Source organism: Rutidosis leptorrhynchoides, chromosome 2 (assembly GCF_046630445.1).
Source record: "Rutidosis leptorrhynchoides isolate AG116_Rl617_1_P2 chromosome 2, CSIRO_AGI_Rlap_v1, whole genome shotgun sequence".
Lineage (NCBI taxonomy): Eukaryota > Viridiplantae > Streptophyta > Magnoliopsida > Asterales > Asteraceae > Rutidosis > Rutidosis leptorrhynchoides.
In genome coordinates, this window is record NC_092334.1 from 435,885,981 (window position 1) to 435,912,750 (window position 26,770).

Consider the following 26,770-nt stretch of genomic DNA (forward strand, 5'->3'; position numbering starts at 1 on the left):
ATTTTAATATTTTAATTCATTTTATTTGTCCAATCTTATTAGTCCACAGTCGATAGTCCACAGTTGACAGTCCAATAATTCATATAAAGTTTAATATATAATATTCGAATTAATTAATACGTATCGTGACCCGTGTACATGTCTCAGACTCGATCACAACTCAAAGTATATATATTATTGTAGAATCAACCTCAACCCTGTATAGCGAACTCGATCATTACTACATATAGAGTGTCTATGGTGATTCCAAATAATATATATATATATATATATATATATATATATATATATATATATATATATATATATATATATATATATATATATGCGTCGATAATTAATTCCAAATAGGGTTAGTATTTTAAATAATTAATTAATTTAGTTTTATTTATTTTGTATTTTAAGTATAATTAGTTTATAAAATTAATAGTTTTATAAAATAAATAATATAAAAATAATATTTTTATAAAAATTGTAATTTTTACAACTTTTAGTATATTTTTATATTTTTTTCCTTTTTAATTGTTTTAGCGTAATAATTTGTATTTTTTGCTCGTATTTACTTTTAAGATATAGTTTTTGCCATAGTTATTTTTACTTCTAGATTTTTAGGCTTTGCCGTAAAATCCCTTAAGTGCTTTCTCTTTAGACTAAGATTTAGGTGCTTTAGAATTTTGCGACGCCTTTTTATATTTTAGTACCTTTTTAAGATATTGCTATTTGGGATATAGTATTTCTTTTAAGCTTTAATATTTTTAGACGCAACTTTTAGTTTTTAGTTTTTAGTTCCTTTTTAAGTTTCAACGCGCTACTTTCTTATTTTTATTTTTTCGACGCCTTTTACCTATGTATCAATTATCACTCCAATTAGTAATCTCAATTTGCAATTTTAATTTTAAGTTAGTGATAGTAATAAGGTTGGGTTAGTCGAGTATTTTAAAGTTTCATAGTCACTCTTTTTCTTTCTTATTTTTCGACGCCTTTTATTTTTCAACCCTTTTCTTTTTCGACATTTTCCGACGCGCTCTTTTTCTTTCTTATTTCTCGCCATTCTAGTTTTAGGACATAGATTTTTATTCTATTTCTTATCTAAATTTCTTAAAATTATGAAAATTTATTTTAAGTGGTTAAACTGATAGACATCAAAATTTTCTGGTTCGTAGTAATAGTTGGATTTGTACGTGGACCGGGTTATTGGAGCCAAACAGTACTCAATTATATTGAGACCAAACGAATCCTGCCCCTCTGCTGCATCTTTTGGCTATTCGAAACGTGGGCAAAATCAAAAAAGTCTATTAATTGGATAACTTATATAATTTTTCTTTCCTTTTAAAAACTAATAGGATATTCAGTGAATGCACCGAGCAAGACGTTCACCACCTTTTGTACGTTCACCACCTGTAACCAGATCAAGACATCTAGCTAATATTATCGCCGTTGATTTTTCTTTAGAATCGTCATCCAGTCGACCAAGTACTCCAATTCAAATTTCCGATAATCCATTTTTTGAACCCGACCTCACAATTGAGAATTCGGAGAATATTCAGGGACGATTCATAGATCCTGAACCATTAATTTTTCCTCCGGAAGCACCAATTATTCAAACATAGATTGTTGAGGAATGAACCATTAAATCAGAATCCTCTAGTTATTCAGATTCAACAAATTCAATTATGGAAAATCTGGAACCTCTAAGTATGGAAGACCGAATGAGAGCTAAACGCACTGGCCAAGGTCATGAAATTACTCATCCTGACATTAATGCGCCAGATTATGAAATCAAAGGGCAAATTCTACATATGGTGACTAATCAATGCCAATTTAGTGGTGCGCCGAAGGAAGATCCAAATGAACATCTTCGTACCTTTAATAGGATCTGCACACTATTTAAAATAAGAGAAGTTGAAGATGAACAAATATATCTCATGTTATTTCCATGGACTTTAAAGGGAGAAGCCAAAGATTAGTTGGAATCGTTACCTGAAGGGGCGATTGATACATGGGATGTTTTAGTTGAAAATTTTCTTAAACAATTCTTTCCGGCATATAAAGCCGTGAGACTTCAAGGAGAAATTGTTACGTTCACCCAGAAACTGAATGAAACTCTATATGAGGCGTGGACAAGATTTGAAAAGTTATTAAGAGGATGTCCGCAACATGGTTTAGACACCTGTCAAATAGTACAAATATTCTACCAAGGATGCGACATCACTACAAGGAAAGACATCGATATAGCAGCTGGTGGTTCTATTATGAAGAAAACCGAAACTGATGCTTACAAAATTATTGATAACACTGCTTCCCACTCACATGAGTGGCACCAAGAAAAAGATATCGTTAGATCATCTAAAGCAGCTAGAGCCGATTCTAGCCATGACTTAGATTCCATTTCAGCAAAGATAGATGATGTCGAGAGACGAATAGAAAAGATGACTAAGGATATACACTCAATACGAATTAGTTGTGAGCAGTGTGGAGGACCACATTTGACAAAAGATTGTCTCAGTATTGAGCTAACAATGGAACAAAGAGAGAATATGTCATACTGATGTCGTGCGAGGTGTATATAAAATACTATTAATTTTACAAGAAATACTATTAAAAATTACACAAGTTTTAATTATTTATTTACAGATGGGATATACCTAAACCTTGCTACAACACTATAGGCAGTGTACCTAATCGTAGAGTAGTATAGTTTTTAGTAAGTCCGGTTCGTTCCACAGGGAGCGGGCTTATTGCACACTATATTTTTAAACAACTATATTTGTACAAAATATATATAATTATATATAATAATATATCAAAGGGGGTTTACCGTTTAATGACCGGTTTGTCGATTTTATTTTTTAAGCGAAGCGTAAAGTAAATGACGATATTTAACTAACAATATAAAATAAATAACAATAATAAAAATGAAAATAAATAAAAGTACGAGGAAATATGAAATAAAATATATTATGCTTATTTAAGCTTCCGTAATCATGATGTTTGACATTTTGATTTTAATTTATTGTCCTGGGTTAATTGTCCTTTGTCCTGGAGGTATTTGAAACCTATCTGGTTTTTGTCCATAATAGTTCATCGGTCATAATTATAAACTGCTCGGCAAATTTAACCTTATACCCGAAGTCAAATATTCCAACTAACTGGGGATTCGAACTGTAACAAGGTCTTAATACTTTGTTTAATGAATACACCAGGTTATCGACTGTGTGTAATCCAAGGTTTTATACTCTGTTAACAATTACACCAATTACCCTTGAATGTAATCCACCCCTGTTTTAATGAGTCCATTGACTATTAATCCATCCCCGTGTCCGGTCAAATGAACAATAATTTGTACTTATAAATATCCCGCCCACCGTGTCCGATTAAGCGTATGTGGTTATATATAGATACGTCAAATCATAACCTTTATATTAAATTAACGAGGTATTGTTAATTTAATATAAAGCCCATTAATAGCCCATAGTCTAATTTCCACAAGTGTCGTTCTTTTGTCCAAACCCCAATTATGGTACAAAACCCAATTACCCCATCTCTAATATTTAGCTTAACATCATGATTACTTCGGCTCAAATAAGCATAATAATAACTTAAGTACGAGACATTAATTTAAAAAGGAGAACATAGCTTACATTGATTATTTATCGCGTAGTGTTACACGGACAGAGCTCCGACTTTAAAACCCGTAAAATAACCTTTACATAACCCGAACTAATCTAATATAACACTAATCTATATTATATATATATATATATATATATATATATATATATATATATATATATATATATATATATATATATATTATATTTATTTATATTATACTAGGGAGTATTATTATTATTATCTTATTTTACTCGGCAGAATTCGCGACCTTTTATAGGCATTCTGAAATTTCTGTGCTCCGCGAGTCGCGGCACTTTGTGCCTGAGAACTCCGCGAGTCGCGGGGAAATGGAATACAGCTCACACTCTTTTGGATCTTCTTTGCCAACGTTTTATATATATAAATATAAAATATAAATAATTATTATAATTATTTATATATTATATTAGATTCTTGTGCAAAACTGACTTGTAATTTTTGGTCTGTTGCGTGGGGCGTTGATAGTTGACTCATGTCCCGGTTCCGGATTTTCGAACGCCTTTTCGTATAATTTAATATCTTGTACTTTGCGTTCCGCAACTTGTACTTTTGTCATTTTTAGACGTTTCTCATCAATAAATTGAACCACTTGGATTGTATCTTGTACATTTGAGCTTTTTGGACGTTTGCGTCTTCAAATCTTCGTTTTCGCCTTTTATCTTCGCACTTTATTTAATATAAACGATTACAACTTAAAATAGGACAATTACAACTAAATAATTTACATATTGGGAGGATATTGCTACTAAATATATGTTCATTTGGAGCACTATCAAATATCCCCACACTTAAACGTTGCTTGTCCTCAAGCAATACATAACTTGAAATAAAAACATACATGAATCACTTCTTTATTCATCACACTTTGTACATCAGTGATTTTGATATGGTGGTATAAACAATGATAGTAACGATAGAACCATGGTTAAAGGTGGGTGTGTCATCCACAGTTGCCTCGGGTTTAGGTCAACGACACTTGCAATCAAATAGCCGATTTACTTTCGGTTTCCAAAGCAAAGTGCACATTTGAAAGGCGGTTTACAGTCCCACATGACTATGAAAATTTAGATCTGTTAGGAAATTGGATCTTTATGAAAACATTTGATCTTTTAAAAATTCAATCTAGCTTTTACCCTAGACACGTTTTCCGGAATAACCCTTCACCGGTGTTTGCAAAATATTTTTGTGGGTTGTGTGGGTTTCAGATTTGAAAATTTTAGCTCAACACTTGTGGTTTTGTGTCACCCACTTGCTAACCTTGTATTAGGAAAGCAACACGTCCAGTATACTTGCTCCGTATATTACCTTTCGATAAACTACCGTCCGGTTGTAAAGGAAAGCGTTGAACAAGCAACTGTTAAGGCAATGTCCCCTGAAATGCTTTTAATTATGGTCTATAACGTGTCGGCCGCAATTACTATCCTTTGTAGGAGCAATAGTAAAGCTCACCCTAGGAATTTTTCGGTCTGGCACAAGGTCCTGTCTTCGACCATGCTATGCAACCACCGTTCTTACGGTTGACACCCGATTTGGTTCGAGTGACCTAATGAATTCCAGGTGAATTCCTAGGATTTTACGTTCAATGGTAATGAACGCATTGAAAATGGGTTTTCAGAAAACAAATCGGTTTATAATTTTGATCAAAATATTTTCTCGTTCAAGCTCGAGTTTAGATATCATTGAATTCCATGAGTTTGAATTCTCAATCTTTAAGGTCAATCTCAAGAATTGAGTAATATCAGTCTTAAAAGCTGATTTTTAATCTTTAAGGAGATTATCCTTTTTGGGGATCTGATTCATTAGTCTTATCAAGCTAATTTGCACGGTGCCCCCCATTGTACGAGATAAATCCTTCTCATGGTTGGGATAAATCTGACCACTTGGTGACCCTGTTTGATGCTGAGGTCCGTGGATTTCCTGCTGATTTTAGTGATGACTTTTCTAGATTTTTCGTCAACCTACAGCTGGTCTGGACGACAACTTCTTGACCTAAATCAAGAAGCGCGTGTCTTTTTCAGAAGACTTTACTTCCTTTTAATGATGGAATTGATTCATCGTGTAGATCCATCTTTTCTTTTCTTTCATCGGGTAAAACAGTTAATTTAGTCCAAAACAAAAGCACCTGCAATAACTTTACGGAAACATGTGATAGATAATTTTTTTTTTTTTATTGAATAACTTGGTATATTCTCCCCACACTTGGCTTTTATTTATTATGTTCTTTGCCTTTTTATTCTCTTATATTCCATTTTAAATGAATTCAAGCGTTTTGGGTTGTTTCTCAATTTATGTCCTTTTCGAGGTAACGATAATTTCGGCATTAACACCTAATTTTATCGTTCATAAAGATGTATAAACATGATTTTGAATTCATTTAGTTTAAAATTTTTTAAATTTTCATAAAATTTGGCAAATAAGCCAAGTATAAACCCGAGAGAATTTATAACCCTTCCCCACACTTGAGATCGTGCAATGCCCTCATTTGCATGAAATCAGACTATAATTATAAATTCATGAGGGTGATTAGTGTAGAAAAGTGATAAAAAAAATACCCATTTTGTAATTACAAAGCTCATCGAATGATAGATGGCGCGCCTCATCGTTCATTCCTTCTTGTTTTATCACACATGTTTTTTCTTCAAAAACGGTTGCTTTTCTGAACTGTTTGCTAATATATGAAAATGCGTCTTTTACCCTAATCGTGCATTTTTATTAACGAGTTATGCAATAACCCGAACCCCTAATTTAACGTTAAGTGGGGTTAAACTTCCCCACTCTTAGCTGACGACATGTGAAGTCGGTAGAATAAGTTCCACGAATTAGAGTAGTGAGCCAGTTATTTACATCTCGGGTGGTGTATAATATATCAATGGGTTTAAAGTTTAGACTCGCCCGATTGTCACTACTTAATTCTTTTTTAAGTGTAGCTTTTAGTAAATGGATATGTCTCTTTTCTGGTTCTTGGTCAAATGGATCGATATACATCGACATACATATTTCTATAGGGTGGATAATTCCTAACATTTCCTTCCGTTCATTCTCGGGATCAAAGGTTTCACCTCTATTACCCAATTGGGTGAAATTCGAGGTGTCATTATCTATTAAAGCTCGTAGTTCATATTCGCTAGATGACTCGTCTATTGAGAATATTGGGTTGGAAGGTTGTGGAATGGTGAATTTCGGGATTGGAGTAGATTCTTCTTCATTAACGGTACTTATTGGTCTCACCATTTTGGTCTCGGGGGTAAAATTTTCAACGTTATCGTTTTCCCAAGAGTACCAATTTGTCACCCTTACTTCTTCTTTATCCATTGATGGATCGATGATTTCGTCGGTAGAGGCTAATGTGTCGATATGTTGTGAAATTGGTAAAACTGAATAAAAAGTATCATCGGTATAATTGGTGATTTCGGAGCTCTCGAATTCATCAAAATTCGATGATATGAGATTTTCTTGCACACGACTCCTCAGATCAACAGGTGTGTAGTCTGATAGAGTTTCAGCTTGCCGGTTTACAAACTCTCTCATTTGTTCATTTTGAGCATTGAGTTCTTCGAGTTTGATTTTCATATTGTCTAATAAATTTTCAGACACGTAATTTTCCTCGTCTACTGGTTGTTGAGTTTGGATATATTCTTGGGAATAATCCCAATTTGAATTGTATTCTTCATAATCATTCCATTCAGGTTCCGTGGGTGCGTAATTTTTCATAGGAACGTAATAATAACATTCCCATGTTGAGTGATAATCTCCACAGATTTCACAACCAGTTATTGTTTCGTCATTCGTGATCCAATATTGACCGAACGAATTGTCATCAACACTCGTTTGAGAGTATTGATTTAATTGATTTTGGATATCAAAAAGGGTTTCCATAGCCTTGTTTTCAAAATTTTCCATTTTATTGCGATGGCCAAATTTTAGCTACAATGTGGTGCATTTACTAATTATCCTATTAGTTATAAAAATAGAAAAACTTATATAAGTTGTCCAATTAATAGACTTTTCTGCTTTTGCCCACGTTTCGAATAGCCAAAAGATGCAGCAGGGAGCCAGAACCCTTTAAATCGGAAGCTCACAACTCAGCCACTAACAAATCCAACTATTACTACGAAGCAGAAAATTGTCAACGTCCATTAATTTAACCACTTAAATAATTTTTCTTTCTGTTTGAGATATTAGATAAGAAATAGAGAAAATTTCTAAGTCCTAAAAACTAAAGCGTCGAGAAATAAGAAAGAAAAAGAATGCGCGTCGAAAAACGTCAAAAAATAAAAATAAGAAAATAGCGCGTCGTAACTTAAAAAGGAATTAAAAACTAAGAATTAAAAGTTACGTCTAAAAATATTAAAGCTTAAAAGAAAAACTATATCCCAAATGGTAATAACTTAAAAAGGTACTAAAATATAAAAACGGCGTCGCAAAATTCTAAAGCACCTAAATCTTAGTCTAAAGAAAAAGCACTTAAGGGATTTTACGGCAAAGCCTAAAAATCTAGAAGTAAAAATAACTATGGCAAAAACTAAGTTTAAAACTAAATATGAGCTAAAAATACAAATATTACGCTAAAACAATTAAAAAGGGACAAAATATAAAAATATACAAAAAGTTGTAAAAAGTACAATTTTTATAAAAATATTATTTTTATATTATTTATTTATTAAAACTATTAATTTTACATATAATAAAACTAATTAAAATTTAAAATACAATTTAATAAAAAAAACTTAAACTAATTATAATAATTAAACTAATTAGGGTTTATTAATAATAATAATAATAAAATCCGTAATTAATGTGAAATTAGGGTTCTGTCACGTGTGTCAGAGTGTCTCCGTGAGTTGTGGTATTTAAAGCAGCAAACCCCACGAGTCGCGGGGTTCCAAAATTCAACTCTGGTACAGTTTTTAATTCGACGTGTTTTTTTTTTCTGTTTTAAAATCTAAATATTTATATAATAAAAACTTATATTTAAAAACTAAAATAAAAATAGAACTACTTTATAATTTTATAAATAAAAATCGTAAAACTAGATTTATATATATATATTTTATTTTTTATTTTTTTCGGTTTTTTTTTTATTTGATATTGTTTTCCTAAAAATATATTTATACAAATATATATTAAAAATATAGCGTTTCGCCAAGTTCCCCGGCAGCGGCGCCAAAAACTTGATGTCGTGCGAGGTGTATATAAAATACTATTAATTTTACAAGAAATACTATTAAAAATTACACAAGTTTTAATTATTAATTTACAGATGGGATATACCTAAACCTTGCTACAACACTATAGGCAGTGTACCTAATCGTAGAGTAGTATAGTTTTTAGTAAGTCCGGTTTGTTCCACAGGGAGCGGGCTTATTGCACACTATATTTTTAAACAACTATATTTGTACAAAATATATATAATTATATATAATAATATATAAAAGGGGGTTTACCGTTTAATGACCGATTTGTCGATTTTATTTTTTAAGCGAAGCGTAAAGTAAATGACGATATTTAACTAACAATATAAAATAAATGACAATAATTAAAATGAAAATAAATAAAAGTACGAGGAAATATGAAATAAAATATATTATGCTAATTTAAGCTTCCGTAATCATGATGTTTGACATTTTGATTTTAATTTATTGTCCTGGGTTAATTGTCCTTTGTCCTGGATGTATTTGAAACCTATCTGGTTTTTGTCCATAATAGTTCATCGGTCATAATTATAAACTGCTCGGCAAATTTAACCTTATACCCGAAGTCAAATATTCCAACTAACTGGGGATTCGAACTGTAACAAGGTCTTAATACTTTGTTTAATGAATACACCAGGTTATCGACTGTGTGTAATCCAAGGTTTTAATACTCTGTTAACAATTACACCAATTACCCTTGAATGTAATCCACCCCTGTTTTAATGAGTCCATTGACTATTAATCCATCCCCGTGTCCGGTCAAATGAACAATAATTCGTACTTATAAATATCCCGCCCACCGTGTCCGATTAAGCGTATGTGGTTATATATAGATACGTCAAATAATAACCTTTATATTAAATTAACGAGGTATTGTTAATTTAATATAAAGCCCATTAATAGCCCATAGTCTAATTTCCACAAGTGTCGTTCTTTTGTCCAAACCCCAATTATGGTACAAAACCCAATTACCCCATCTCTAATATTTAGCTTAACATCATGATTACTTCGGCTCAAATAAGCATAATAATAACTTAAGTACGAGTCATTAATTTAAAAAGGAGAACATAGCTTACATTGATTATTTATCGCGTAGTGTTACACGGACAGAGCTCCGACTTTAAAACCCGTAAAATAACCTTTACATAACCCGAACTAATCTAATATAACACTAATCTATGTTATATATATATATATATATATATATATATATATATATATATATATATATATATATTTATATTATACTAGGGAGTATTATTATTATTATCTTATTTTACTCGGCAGAATTCGCGACCTTTTATAGGCATTCTGAAATTTCTATGCTCCGCGAGTCGCGGCACTTTGTGCCTGAGAACTCCGCGAGTCGCGGGGAAATGGAATACAGCTCACACCCTTTTGGATCTTCTTTGCCGACGTTTTATATATATAAATATAAAATATAAATAATTATTATAATTATTTATATTATATATTATATTCTTGTGCATAACTGACTTGTAATTTTTGGTCCGTTGCGTCGGGCGTTGATAGTTGACTCATGTCCCGGTTCCGGATTTTCGAACGCCTTTTCGTATAATTTAATATCTTGTACTTTGCGTTCCGCAACTTGTACTTTTGTCATTTTTAGATGTTTCTCATCAATAAATTGAACCACTTGGATTGTATCTTGTACATTTGAGCTTTTTGGACGTTTGCGTCTTCAAATCTTCGTTTTCGCCTTTTGTCTTCGCACTTTATTTAATATAAACGATTACAACTTAAAATAGGACAATTACAACTAAATAATTTACATATTGGGAGGATATTTCTACTAAATATATGTTCATTTGGAGCACTATCACATACATAAACCAAAGGCCTGGAAATAATTATCAGAATAATTATCAACCGCCAAGACCAATTTACAATCAAAACCAGAATTATAACCGAAATATTTCATACAACAACCAACAAGGTCCTAGCAATCAACAAGTATCCAATAATACTTACAATCAGCAAAGACCTAATTTTCAAAACAAACCACCACAAACAGATGATAAAAAGCCAAATTTAGAAGATATGATGACGAAGCTAGTTGAATCTCAAACGCAGTTTTTCACATCTCAAAAACAAACAAATGAACAAAATGCTCAAGCATTTAGAAATCAACAAGCTTCTATTCAAAATTTGGAACAAGAAGTAAGTAACGTAGCAAGGTTAATAGGTGAAAGAAAACCGGAAAGTTTACCTAGTGATACAAATGCTAACTCCCAGAATGAAACAGCTAAAGCCATTACCACAAGAAGTGGTACAACACTTAAACCACCTGAAATACCTGTAACTTCTGATGAAGCTATTCCTACTCCACAAGAACCACAACCTGAACAAGATAAGGAAAAAGAACCGGTAGTTGAAAAGGTTAATGAAGATAACACAGTTAAAGCGAAACCTTATGTTAAACCATATCAACCACCACTTCCTTACCCGAGTAAAATGAAGAAAGAGAAACTTGAAGCCGAGCAATCCAAATTCTTGGATATGTTTAAACAGATAAATGTAAATCTTCATTTCATTTATGTGATTTCAGGAATGCCTAGATATGCTAAATTTCTAAAAGATCTAATCTCGAATAGAAAGAAAATGGAAGAACTCTCGGCCATTACTATGAATGCTAATTGTTCTGCAGTGCGGTTGAATAAGATACCAGAAAAATTATCTGATCCAGGAAGTTTCACAATTCCATGTTTTCTGGGTAGTCTTAGTTCAATAGAAGCATTGGCAGACTTAGGTGCTAGTATAAATTTAATGCTGTATTCACTATACACTAAACTAGACCTTGGAGAATTGAAACCAACAAGATTAAGTATACAACTAACCGATCCATCAATAATATATCCTAGAGGGATAATGGAGAACATGCTAGTTAAAGTTGGTACTTTAGTATTTTCAGTAGATTTTGTTGTTCTGGACAAGGAAGAAGATTCTCAAGTTCCTCTCATATTAGGAAGACCATTTTTAAATACGGCTAAAGCAATGATAGACGTGTTTGGTAAGAAACTGACCCTAAGTGTAGAGGATGAGAGTGTTACCTTTTCAGTTGATAGAGCAATGCAGCAACCGCAATCTGCAGATGATACATGTTATTATATTCAAACTATAGATTCACATGCAGAATTGTTAGAAGAATTTCCAGAATTACAAGGAACAGGAGAATGTTCTTTAGGAGAAGGTACTGAACCAATTGATGAAACTGAAATGTTAGCTACACTTATGGCTAATGGATATGAACCAACAACAGAAGAAATTCAAATGCTAAAAGAAGAAGACAGATATCGATACAAATCATCGATAGAAGAACCTCCGACATTAGAGTTAAAGCCACTTCCAAACCATTTGGAATACGATTATTTACATGGTGAATCTGAATTACCTGTAATAATATCGTCTTCTCTTACTGAAAATGAGAAATCACAACTCATTTCTGTGTTGAAAGCTCATAAACCAGCCATTGCATGGAAGATTCATGATATTAAAGGAATAAGTCCTTCGTATTGCACACATAAAATCCTTATGGAAGAAGGTCATAAAACGTATGTGCAACGCCAACGAAGACTAAATCCTAATATGCAAGATGCTATTAAAAAAGAAATTATTAAACTGCTAGATGCAGGTTTAATTTATCCAATTTCTGATAGTCCATGGGTAAGCCCAGTTCAATGCATGCCTAAGAAGGGTGGCATGACTGTCATTACAAATGAGAAAAATGAGCTTATTCCTACTAGGACTGTAACAGGATGGCGTGTGTGTATTGATTATAGAAAATTAAATGACGCCACCAGAAAAGATCACTTTCCCTTACCTTTTATTGATCAAATGTTGGAAAGGTTAGCCGAAAACAATTACTATTATTTTCTTGATGGTTTTTCCGGATACTTTCAAATTCCAATAGCACCCGAGGACCAAGAAAAAACCACATTCACGTGCCCTTATGGTACTTTTGCTTACAAATGCATGCCATTTGGACTTTGCAATGCCCCTGCAACCTTTCAAAGGTGCATGATGGCGATTTTTCATGACATGATAGAAGAATGCATGGAAGTTTTCATGGGTGACTTTTCAGTCTTCGGTGATACATTTGAAACATGTCTAGTTAATCTTGAACGAATGCTTATTAGATACGAACAATCAAATCTAGTACTTAATTGGGAGAAATGCCATTTCATGGTTAAAGAAGGCATCGTTCTTGGACATAAAATTTCAAAGGAAGGAATTGAAGTGGATAGAGCTAAAGTATATGTAATTGCTAAACTTCCACATCCCACCAATGTTAGAGGAGTTAGGAGTTTTCTAGGGCATGCCGGTTTTTACCGACGTTTCATAAAAGATTTTTCTAAAATTGCCACTCCTATGAATAAACTCCTAGAAAAGGATGCTCCATTCATCTTTTCAGATGAATGTATCAAATCTTTTAATATTCTTAAAGAGAAACTCACTAATGCGCCAATCATGATAACACCAAATTGGAATCTACCGTTTGAACTTATGTGCGATGCAAGTGATTTTGCAATGGGAGCCGTTTTAGGACAAAATATTGAAAAACGATTTCAACCTATATATTATGCTAGTAAGACGTTACAAGGAGCACAAATAAATTATACAACTACTGAAAAAGAACTCCTTGCTATTGTCTTTGCTTTTGACAAATTTCGTTCATATCTCGTTCTAGCGAAAACGGTGGTCTTTACCGACCATTCTGCTCTTAGATACCTATTTTCAAAACAAGATGCCAAACCAAGATTAATCCGTTGGATCTTACTCTTACAAGAGTTCGATATTGAAATCCGAGATAAAAAGGGAGCAGAAAATCTCGCAGCTGATCATCTTTCTCGTCTTGAAAATCCCGAATTAGAAGTTCTAAATGAATCGGCCATACAAGACAACTTTCCTGATGAATATCTATTAAAGATAGATTATAATGAAATTCCATGGTTTGCAGACTATGCAAACTACTTAGTATGTGGATTCCTTGAAAAAGGATTATCGTACCAAAAACGAAAGAAATTCTTTAGTGATATAAAACACTATTTCTGGTAAGATCCACATTTGTTTAAAAGTTGTCCCGATGGAATAATACGCCAATGTGTATTCGGAGATGAAGCTAGTAAAATCTTAAACCATTGTCACACAGGACCAACAGGAGGGCATTATGGGCCTCAACTTACAGCAAGAAAAGTTTATGATGCTGGATTCTATTGGCCTACAATTTACAAAGATGCACACCTTCTTTGCAAATCATGTGATGCATGTCAAAGGGCCGGAAAAATAAGTCAACGTGATGAAATGCCACAAAATTTCATTCAAGTATGTGAAGTATTTGACATTTGGGGTATTGACTTTATGGGTCTGATAATGCCAAAAATGAACACATATTTTATAGCATTATTCCTCAGGAAAGACAAGATTTTAGTTGCAATTGTTCAAATTACAAGCAATATTCGTTTAAATATTAAAAAGAGAAGATAAAAGGCAAATTCGACAAATTGAAGACAAAAAAGTCCAAAGAGCTAAAAAGTACAAGATACAATTAAAAAGGTTCAAAATATTGATGAGGAACGTCTCAAAATGACAAGAGTACAAGTTACAAGACGCAAAGTACGCGATTTAAAATAATACGCGAGGACGTCCGAAAATCCGGAACCGGGACCTGAGCCTAGAAGAAACGCCCGACGCAACGGACCAAAAATATCTACTCAACTATGCATATAAATATAATATAATATATAAATAATTATTAAAATTATTTATATATTTATATTATTTATTTATTATGTCGGCAAGCAATCAGACAAAAGATCATGAGCTGGAATCTCTTGCCATGCGACTCGCATGGCTGGAAGGGGAAACTCATGCGAGTCGCATGACCCCCTTTTCCAGGCCACATTCTATTTAAAGCGACTTCTGGCATCCGTTTTCTTTACACCATAATATCTATAATCTCTCTTCTCTCATATATACAAAAAATATATATATATAATTTATATTTTAATTTTAATTTTAATTAATAATAATAATAAGGTTATGTTAAGGATTGTTTTAAGGGTGTAAGTCGAAATTCTGTCCGTGTAACGCTACGCTATTTTTAATCATTGTAAGTTATGTTCAACCTTTTTACATTAATGTCTCGTAGCTAAGTTATTATTATGCTTATTTAAAACGAAGTAATCATGATGTTGGGCTAATTACTAAAATTGGGTAATTGGGCTTTGTACCATAATTGGGGTTTGGATAAAAGAACGACACTTGTGGAAATTAGACTATGGGCTATTAATGGGCTTTATATTTGTTTAACTAAATGAAAGTTTGTTAATGTTAATATAAAGATTTACAATTGGGCGTCCCTATAAATTACCATATACACTCGATCGGACACGATGGGCGGGGTATTTATATGTACGAATAATCGTTCATTTAACCGGACACGGGAATGGATTAATAGCCACTAGAATAATTAAAACAGGGGTGAAATTACATTCAAGGGTAATTGGTGCAATTGTTAACAAAGTAGTAAAACCTTGGTTTACACGCAGTCGATAACCTGGTGTATTCATTAAACAAAGTATTAAAACCTTGTTACAATTCGAATCCCCAATTAGTTGGAATATTTAACTTCGGGTATAAGAATAATTTGATGAGGACACTCGCACTTTATATTTATGACTGATGGACTGTTATGGACAAAAACCAGACGGACATATTAAATAATCCAGGACAAAGGACAATTAACCCATGGGCATAAAACTAAAATCAACACGTCAAACATCATGATTACGGAAGTTTAAATAAGCATAATTCTTTTATTTCATATTTAATTTCCTTTATTTTATATTTAATTGCACTTCTAATTATCGCACTTTTATTTATTGTTGTTTAATCGCACTTTTAATTATCGTACTTTTTAATTATCGCAAGTTTATTTTATCGCACTTTTATTATTCGCAATTTCATTATCGTTATTTAATTTACGCTTTAATTTAAGTCTTATATTTATTTTATATTTTACATTAGGTTTTAACTGCGACTAAAGTTTTAAAATCGACAAACCGGTCATTAAACGGTAAAAACCCCCTTTTATAATAATAATATTACTTATATATATGTTTGTATTTTTATAAAAGTAAACTAATATAGCGTTGAGCTTTGTTAAAAGATTTCCCTGTGGAACGAACCGGACTTACTAAAAACTACACTACTGTACGATTAGGTACACTGCCTATAAGTGTTGTAGCAAGGTTTAAGTATATCCATTCTATAAATAAATAAATATCTTGTGTAAAATTGTATCGTATTTAATAGTTTTTCCTAGTAAAATATAAACTATTTTATATACACCTCGCATAACATCAAGTATTTTTGGCGCCGCTGCCGGGGATCGCCGAAGCGAAACGCCATATTTTTAAATTTTAAGTTATAATTTGTTTTTGTAAAATTTATATTTTTGTTTAAAAAAATTAAAAAAGTAAAAAAAAAAAAAAAAATTTTTTTTTAAAACTATAAAAAATCGAAAAAAAAATATAATATTTTAAAATCTATTTTTAAGTTTATTTATAAAATTATAAAGTATTTTCTTTTTAGTTTTAAAATTTTAAAAGTTTTTATTATTTATATATTTTATTTAATTATAAAACAGAAAAAGAAAATAAATATTAAATAAAAATTACGATTGAACCTGTCATTGACCCCCCTGATTTGAACCTGCAAGGAAGGTCATGCGACTCGCATGACCCCCTCCCTAAAATCATGCGACTCGCATGGTAAGCCCAGACATGCCACAAACTTACCCTAATTCCGCATTTATTACGGGTATTATTTAATTAATATTATCTAAACCCTAGTTTTTATTAATTATTATATTTAAGTTTTAGTTTAATTAATTTTTATTACTTATAATTATTTTTTATATTTTATAAACTTAATACTTTTATTATATAAAATATAAAAACAATATTTTTATAATAAACTAATAATTTTTATTAACTTTTTATAACTTTTATATTTTATACTTTTTAATCGTTTTAGCGTAATTTTTATATTTTCTTCGGTCGTACTTAGTTTTTAGTCTAGTTTTTTGTCGTAGTTTTATTTTTACTTCTAAAATTTTTAGGCTTTGCCGTAGAATTCCTTAAGTGCTTTTTCTTTAGACTAAGATTTAGGTGCTTTAGAATTTTGCGACGCCTTTTTAAGTTTTAGTTTCTTTTTAAGTTATTTCCATTTGGGATTTACTTTTTCTTGTAAGCTTTAATATTTTTTGACCTTTTACTATGTATCAATTATCATTCCAATTAGTAATATCAATTTGCGATTATAATTTTAAGTTAGTTGTAGTAATAAGATTAGGTTAGTTAAGTATTTTTTAAGTTTTTATAAGTTTCTTTTATTTTTCCGTCACCTTTTATTTTTCAACCATTTTTTCTTTTTCAACCTTTTTCGACGAACACTTTTTCTCTCTTATTTCTCGCTATTCTAGTTTTTAGGACTTAGAATTTTTTCTACTTCTTATCTAAATTTCTTAAAATTACGAAAATTTATTTTGAGTGGTTAAATTGATAGACATCAAAATTTTCTGGTTCGTAGTAATAGTTGGATTTGTACGTGGACCGGGTTATTGGAGCCAAACAGTCCTCAATTATATTGAGACAAAACGAATCCTGTCCCTCTGCTGCATCTTTTGGCTATTCGAAACGAGGGCAAAATCAGAAAAGTCTATTGATTGGATAACTTATTATAATTTTTCTTTCCTTTTTAAAACTAATAGGATATTCAGTGAATGCACCGAGCAAGACGTTCACCACCTTTTGTACGTTCACCACCTGTAACTAGATCAAGACATTTAGCAAATATAACCGCCGTTGATTTTTCTTTAGAATCGTCATCTAGTCAACCAAGTACTTCAGTTCAAATTTCCGATAATCCATTTTTTGAACCCAACCTCACAATTGAGAATCCAGAGAATATTCAGGAACGGTTCATAGATCCTGAACCATTAAACTTTCCTCCGGAACCACCAATCATTCAAACAGAGATTGTTGAGGAACGAACCATTAAATCAGAATCATCTAGTGATACCGATTCAACAAATTCAATTATGGAGAATCTGGAACCTTTAAGTATGGAAGACCGAATGAGAGCTAAACGCACTGGCCAAGGTCACGCAATTACTCATCCAGACATTAATGCGCCAGATTATGAAATCAAAGGACAAATTTTACACATGGTGACTAATCAATGCCAATTTAGTGGTGCGCCGAAGGAAGATCCAAATGAACATCTACGTACCTTTAATAGGATCTGCACACTATTTAAAATCCGAGAAGTGGAGGATGAACAGATATATCTCATGTTATTTCCCTGGACTTTAAAGGGAGAAGCCAAAGATTGGTTGGAATCGTTACCTGAAGGGGCGATTGATACATGGGATGTTTTAATTGACAAATTTCTTAAACAATTCTTTCCTGCATCTAAAGCCGTAAGACTTCAAGCAGAAATTGTTACGTTCACACAGAAACCAAATGAAACTCTATATGAGGCGTGGACAAGATATGGAAAGTTATTAAGAGGATGTCCGCAACATGGTTTAGACACCTGTCAAATAGTACAAATATTCTACCAAGGATGCGACATCACTACAAGGAAAGATATAGATATAGCAGCTGGTGGTTCTATTATGAAGAAAACCGAAACTGATGCTTACAAAATTATTGATAACACTGCTTCCCACTCACATGAGTGGCACCAAGAAAAAGACATCATTAGATCATCTAAAGCAGCTAGAGCCGATTCTAGCCATGACTTAGATTCCATTTCCGCAAAGATAGATGCTGTGGAGAGACGAATGGAAAAGATGACTAAAGATATTCACTCAATACGAATTAGTTGTGAGCAGTGTGGAGGACCACATTTGACAAAAGATTGTCTCAGTATTGAATTAACAATGGAACAAAGAGAGAATATTTCATACATAAACCAAAGGCCTGGAAATAATTATCAGAATAATTATCAACCGCCAAGACCGATTTACAATCAAAACCAGAATTATAACCGAAATATTCCATACAACAACCAACAAGGTCCTAGCAATAAACAAGTATCCAATAATACTTATAATCAGTAAAGACCTAATTTTCAAAACAAACCACCACAACAAACCGATGATAAAAAGCCGAATTTAGAAGATATGATGACAAAGCTAGTTAAAACTCAAACGCAGTTTTTCACATCTCAAAAACAAACCAATGAACAAAATGCTCAAGCATTTAGAAATCAACAAGCTTCTATACAAAATCTGGAACAAGAAGTAAGTAACCTAGCAAGGTTAATAGGTGAAAGAAAACCGGGAAGTCTACCTAGTGATACAAACGCTAACCCCCGGAATGAAACAGCTAAAGCTATTACCACAAGAAGTGGTACAACACTTAAACCACCTGAAATACCTGTAACTTCTGATGAAACTATTCCTACTCCACAAGAACCACAACCTGATCAAGATAAGGAAAAAGAACCGGTAGTTGAAAAGGTTAATGAAAATAACACAGTTAAGGATAAACCTTATGTTAAACCATACCAACCACCACTTCCTTACCCGAGTAAAATGAAGAAAGAAAAACTTGAAGCCGAGCAATCCAAATTTTTGGATATGTTTAAACAGATAAATGTAAATCTTCCTTTCATTGATGTGATTTCAGGAATGCCAAGATATGCTAAATTCTTGAAAGATCTAATCTCAAATAGAAAAAAAATGGAAGAACTCTCGGCTGTTACTATGAATGCTAATTGTTCAGCAGTGCTGTTGAATAAGATACCAGAAAAACTATCTGATCCAGGAAGTTTCACAATTCCATGTTTTCTGGGTAGTCTTAGTTCAATAGAAGCATTGGCAGACTTAGGTGCTAGTATAAATCTAATGCCGTATTCACTATACGCTAAACTAGACCTTGGAGAATTGAAACCAACCAGAATAAGCATACAACTAGCCGATAGATCAATAAAATATCCTAGAGGGATAATGGAGAACATGCTAGTTAAAGTTGGTACTTTAGTATTTCCAGTAGATTTTGTTGTTTTAGACATGGAAGAAGATTCTCAAGTTCCTCTCATATTAGGAAGACCATTCTTAAACACGGCTAAAGTAATGATAGACGTGTTCGGTAAGAAACTGACCCTAAGTATAGAGGATGAGAGTGTTACCTTTTCAGTTGATAGAGCAATGCAACAACCATAATCTGCAGATGATACATGTTATTATATTCAAACTATAGATGCACATGCAGAATTATTAGAAGAATTTCCAGAATTACAAGGAACATGAGAATGTTCTTTAGGAGAAGGTAATGAACCAATTGATGAAGCTGAAATGTTAGCTACACTTATAGCTAATGGATATGAACCAACAACAGAAGAAATTCAAATGCTAAAAGAAGAAGACAGATATCGATATAAATCATCGATAGAAGAACCTCCGAAATTAGAGTTAAAGCCACTTCCAAACCATTTGGAATATGCTTATTTACATGGTGAATCTGAATTACCTGTAATAATATCATCTTCTCTTACTGAAAATGAGAAATCACAACTCATTACTGTGTTGAAAGCTCATAAACCAGCCATTGCATGGAAGATTCATGATATTAAAGGAATAAGTCCTTCGTATTGCACACATAAAATCCTTATGGAAGAAGGTCATAAAACGTATGTGCAACGCCAACGAAGACTAAATCCTAATATGCAAGATGTAGTTAAGAAAGAGATTATTAAACTGTTAGATGCAGGTTTAATTTATCCAATCTCTGATAGTCCATGGGTAAGCCCAGTTCAATGCGTGCCTAAGAAGGGTGGCATGACTGTCATTACAAATGAGAAAAATGAGCTTATTCCTACTAGGACTGTAACAGGATGGCGTGTATGTATTGATTATAGAAAATTAAATGACGCCACCATAAAAGATCACTTTCCCTTACCTTTCATAGATCAAATGTTGGAAAGATTAGCCGGAAATAGTTACTATTGTTTTCTAGATGGATTTTTCGGATATTTTCAAATTCCAATAGCACCCGAAGATCAAGAGAAAACCACATTCGCGTGCCCTTATGGTACTTTTGCTTACAAATGCATGCCATTTGGACTTTGCAACGCCCCTGCAACCTTTCAAAGGTGTATGATGGCGATTTTTCACGACATGATAGAAGAATGCATGGAAGTTTTCATGGATGACTTTTCAGTCTTTGGTGATACATTTGAATCATGTCTAGTTAATCTGGAACGAATGCTAATTAGATGCGAAAAATCAAATCTAGTACTTAATTGGGAGAAATGCCATTTCATGGTTAAAGAAGGCATCGTTCTTGGACATAAAATTTCAAAAGAAGGAATTGAAGTGGATAGAGCTAAAGTAGATGTAATTGCTAAACTTCCACATCCCACAAATGTTAGAGGAGTTAGGAGTTTTCTAGGGCATGCCGGTTTTTACCGACGTTTCATAAAATATTTTTCTAAAATTGCCACTCCTATTAATAAACTCCTAGAAAAGGATGCGCCATTCATCTTTTCAGATGAGTGTATCAAATCTTTTAATATTCTTAAAGAGAAACTCACTAATGCACCGATCATGATAACACCAAATTGGAATCTACCATTTGAACTAATGTGCGATGCAAGTGATTTTGCAATGGGAGCCGTTTTAGGACAAAGGATTGAAAAACGATTTCAACCTATATATTATGCTAGTAAGACATTACAAGGAGCACAAACGAACTATACAACTACTGAAAAAGAACTCCTTGCTATTGTCTTTGCTTTTGACAAATTTCGATCATATCTCGTTTTAGCAAAAACGGTGGTCTATACCGACCATTCTGCTCTTAGATACCTATTTTCGAAACAAGATGCCAAACCAAGATTAATTTGTTGGATCTTACTCTTACAAGAGTTTGATATTGAAATCCGAGACAAAAAGGGAGCAGAAAATCTCGCCGCTGATCATCTTTCTCGTCTTGAAAATCCTGAGTTAGAAGTTCTAAATGAATCGGCCATACAAGACAACTTTCCTGATGAATATCTATTGAAGATAGATTATAAAGAAATCTCATGGTTTGCAGACTATACAAACTACTTAGTTTGTGGATTCCTTGAAAAAGGATTATCGTACCAAAGACGAAAGAAATTCTTCAGTGATATAAAACACTATTTTTGGGAAGATCCACACCTGTTTAAAAGTTGTCCCGATGGAATAATACGCCGATGTGTATTTGGAGATGAAGCTAGTAAAATTTTAAACCATTGTCACACAGGACCAACAGGAGGGCATTATGGGCCTCAACTAACAGCAAGAAAAGTTTATGAAGCTGGATTCTATTGGCCTACAATTTACAAAGACGCACACCTTCTTTGCAAATCCTGTGATGCATGTCAAAGGGCCGGAAAAATAAGTCAACGTGATGAAATGCCACAAAATGTCATCCAAGTATGTGAAGTATTTGACATTTGGGGTATTGACTTTATGGGTCCATTTCCAAAATCTAATAATAATCTATATATACTCGTAGCCATTGATTATGTATCTAAATGGGCGGAAGCACAAGCTCTCCCAACTAACGATGCACGAGTTGTAGTCAACTTTTTAAAACGTCTTTTTGCAAGGTTTGGAACACCGAAAGCTTTAATAAGTGATCGTGGTACTCATTTCTGTAATAATCAACTTGAGAAAGTTCTTAAAAGATATGGAGTAACTCATAAAATCTCCACCGCATATCATCCACAAACAAGTGGACAAGTTGAAAATACCAACCGAGCTTTAAAACGTATTCTAGAGAAAACCGTAGGATCAAATCCAAAGGAATGGTCCATTAAATTGGAGGATGCACTCTGGGCTTTTAGAACAGCCTACAAAACTCCAATTGGAACCACACCTTTTAGACTTGTTTATGGAAAAGCATGTCATCTTCCAGTAGAAATTGAACACAAAGCATTTTGGGCTTTGAAGACATGTAATCTTGATTTACATGGAGCTGGACGTCTACGATTAAGTCAACTAAACGAATTAGAAGAATTAAGACATAAAGCATACGAAAATTCGTTAATCTATAAAGAAAGAACGAAGAAATGGCATGATAAAAGAATCAGAAGTTCAAAAGAATTTAAAGAAGGAGACAGAGTTCTTCTTTTCAATTCACGATTCAAGCTATTTCCTGGAAAATTGAAATCAAGATGGTCTGGACCATTCATAGTCAAAAGAGTTTTCCCATACGGAACGCTAGAATTGATAAATTCAAATGGGATTGAATTTAAAGTTAATGGTCACAGAGTTAAACATTACATACATGGTCCGATGGAAGTCGACAACGAAGTTAATCACAATTTCGATACCACAGCTAACTAAGTGTGGGGAGAATCAAGTCTTTAAAGGATAATATGTATTTCTGTTAGAGTTAGATTGTCTGTTTTCGTGTAGTTCTCGAAAATGGAACCCGAATGGTCTTTCCCTAGCAGACCTTAAAGAACTAGTCTTCTCCCCCCATTCTGAATTTTTATTTTTTTTTAGGTTTTTACGAAATGAAGACTACCTGTGAACTAAACCATGGTCTAATGCTACACGCTTTGATCACTAAAAGAAATAATGACATACTACCGAGTGAAATAGTATCAGTAATCAGAGAAAGAATGGACGGAGTTAGAAAAGAATCCAGATGCGAAGATAATAAGTTACAATTTGGTAAAGGAAAATCAAAATCCGCAGCGAAAAGAAGAGCACGACACCTAGAAAGATGTCACAAATGCGGAAAATGGTCACATGGAGGTAAATGTTCAAATAATCAAACCTATTCAAATACCGAATTTGTTACTTTATGCAGAGACGGACCGTTCATATGTTTAGAAGAAAAGACACTGAATGCTCGAGGTTACGCTTATGTAGCAATGGAAAACCAATTAAACCGACTATCTTATGAATGGAATAGATCATATAACTAAGAAATCTATTTCACAGGTATGTCTGTACAGTTTTTATTTTTATTTTTATTTTTAACCTTTTGATAATAAACGCTAATTTGTTCGCTAAAAAGTATTAAATTGGTATTGAATAAAATTAGGTTTGGCGACCGAAATTATTGATATCATTCAAAAATTTATTACATCACTGCGAAATTTAACGTTTATTCTTAAGGTATAAATATCTTTAAACAATCAACCCAAAATATTTCAAAAATTCGTCATGAGTTAAATTAGGTCTTGGAACCGAAATTACTTTACCGAAAAGAGGGGCGCATATTTTTGATAATATTTGATTGATTAAAGTGGGATAAAAAGACAAAAAGATTTTTAATTTTATTTTTACCATATTTTTAAAATTAATATTTAAATCTTAACTTAATATTGTAAACTTTGTAAAAACAATATATTTAAAATTGTAAATATTTGAAAAATTAATATAAGTTTGATATGAATTTATAAATTTTTAAATTAAGTTTGGTGTGAATTTTTAATTTTTAAAATATAAATTCTTAATTTTATGCATTTCAAATTTTAAGTTTGGTGTGAATTTTTAATATAAATTTTGAATTTTATATTTAAGTTGTGTGAATTTAAAAACAAAAATTTACTTTATCTCATTAAGTTAAAAATATGATTTTTAAAATTCGTCGTAAGTTGAAGACTAGGTCTTTGAACCGAAATTGCTTTACCCGAGGGAGGGACGAGAACTTTTATTATCATTATTTTTAATCTTATTGATTTAAAGTATGCCAAAAAAAAAAAATTAAAAAATCCAAAAATCTAAGCTTTTAAAACAATTGCTTGAAATTGACAAATTTTAAAATTTTGTCGAAGGACGGACTAGGGCATCGTCCCGAAACGACCTCGTCTTAAAAAGAAACAAAATTTTTAAAATTTTATTAAATTTTATGTTTTAAAAGTATAAGGTTTTTATATAAAAAAAAAAAAATTAAATTACCTGGAAAATACCCCCATGCGACTCGCATGGGGGAAGGGCTAATATCATGCGACTCGCATGACTAAAGGAATCAGGCCAGGTACAAGTTTTCATCAGTCGAGCTGTTCTTCTTCACAAATACACACACATACACGAAAACTCTCCAAAACACTCTCAATTTTTCACCAAAATTCACCAAATTTCTTGCAAAACTTCACAACAATCATGCCTAGATTCAGTAGTCTCAACCCCTTCAGGAGAACGGTAAAGATTTCACCCCTAATCTCTTTAAATTCGAATTATGTGTGTTCTTGAGCCATTTTACCTAATTTAATTTTTGTGAAATTAGTGTTAAATTGATGTTATATTATGCATGTATATCCTAGATAGAAGCTATTTAACATGAATTGAAGCTAAAAACTTCAAATTTTTAAGAATCTAGGGTTTGTGTTCTTGAGCAATTTGGGGCTTTTTGATATAAACAGGTTATGGCCGATTTTTGTCATGAATTGTTGCTAAATTAAGTAGTGTAACATGTTTAGGTAGTTAATTGATCCAAACTTTGAGCCTAAACATGTTTTTGAGAATTAAAGTGGACTTTTTAAGTCTAAAAATTCATGAACTTGGATAATTTGATATAAAGGCCATTTGAAATTTGTTTCATTGCTAGTAGTGATTATTTTGGCATGTTATTTGAGATAAATGCTTATGAACTTGATGTACATTTTTCGTATATGCTTATTTGACAAAGTGTAGACTTGACAAAAATATGAAAATGAGCACTAGTTTGATTTGAATGCCATGTAACAAGTGTTTAATTGCTATAATGATTATTGTTGACATGTTTAAGAGTTTAAATGTGATAAAACATTGTACACATTTTCGTATGTAAAAGTGTAGAATTGTTATTGTTAAGAAAATGTGTATAAAATGTGTTATGAATTGAACATGTCATCATAATTGTTTCAAGTTATTATTTTGCTAACACTAATGCATATTTGGATGCACAAATTTTGTGTTTAATGTGTTTTGCAGAGAAATACAGATACGGACGGTGCATCATCGTCCAGACAACCAGAGCCCGAACCGGAAATGTTTTATGAACAAGAACAACATATGCAACAAGAAGAAGAACAACATGAGGATCAACATATTCCATATCACGATCAAGATCAATTATTCATGAATCAGTTTCGTCAATTCGCTCCACATCAAATGATTCTGAGCTTAGACATTAATGAAGATCAGTTACACCCAAATCTGAGATTTGATCGATGTTGGATAGAGTATCCAGATTATCAAAAGAACATGCACATTCTCTACTTTAAGGTTGTTGAAATGCCAAGGGCAATTGACTGGGTACCTTTGGAAACAGTTGACCTTGCCGAACCGATTCGGGAATTATTGGTGCAAAGGTATGGTAATTCTCAGTTTAACGATTGGATGCGCCTATTTTCCATTCGTAGAACCATATATAGGGAATGGTGTATAGAATTACTTAGTACTATTAAGTTAAACAGTGATGTTAGGAGGATAGATGATAGAAGCTTTATTAGATTTCTGTTAGGTGGACGCATGTACAGAATGTCCATGATAGATTTAGCCAGGGCCTTACAGATTTACACCCCTGCTGAACTTTTGAGCCCCGACTGTAATAGCCTGATTGCCCAAGGAGAAAGGATAGATAGGGAATTTGATATTAACGCCGTCTGGAGGCGTATGTCCCACTTTAATGAATTTCACGCCAGTGGAAATCATACATACTTAGATATAGATAGAGCTGAACTCCGGGTGATTCATAGATTCTTAGCAAACACAATTACACAAAGGGGTAAGAATAAGGAGAAATTGACCGTAAACGATTTGTTCTACCTCAAGTGTATTAGAGACCCGAGGAGTTTCGTTAACATTCCCTATTGTGTTGGTTATTATCTCGCTAATGTAGTTTCGGGGATGAAATCGGGGA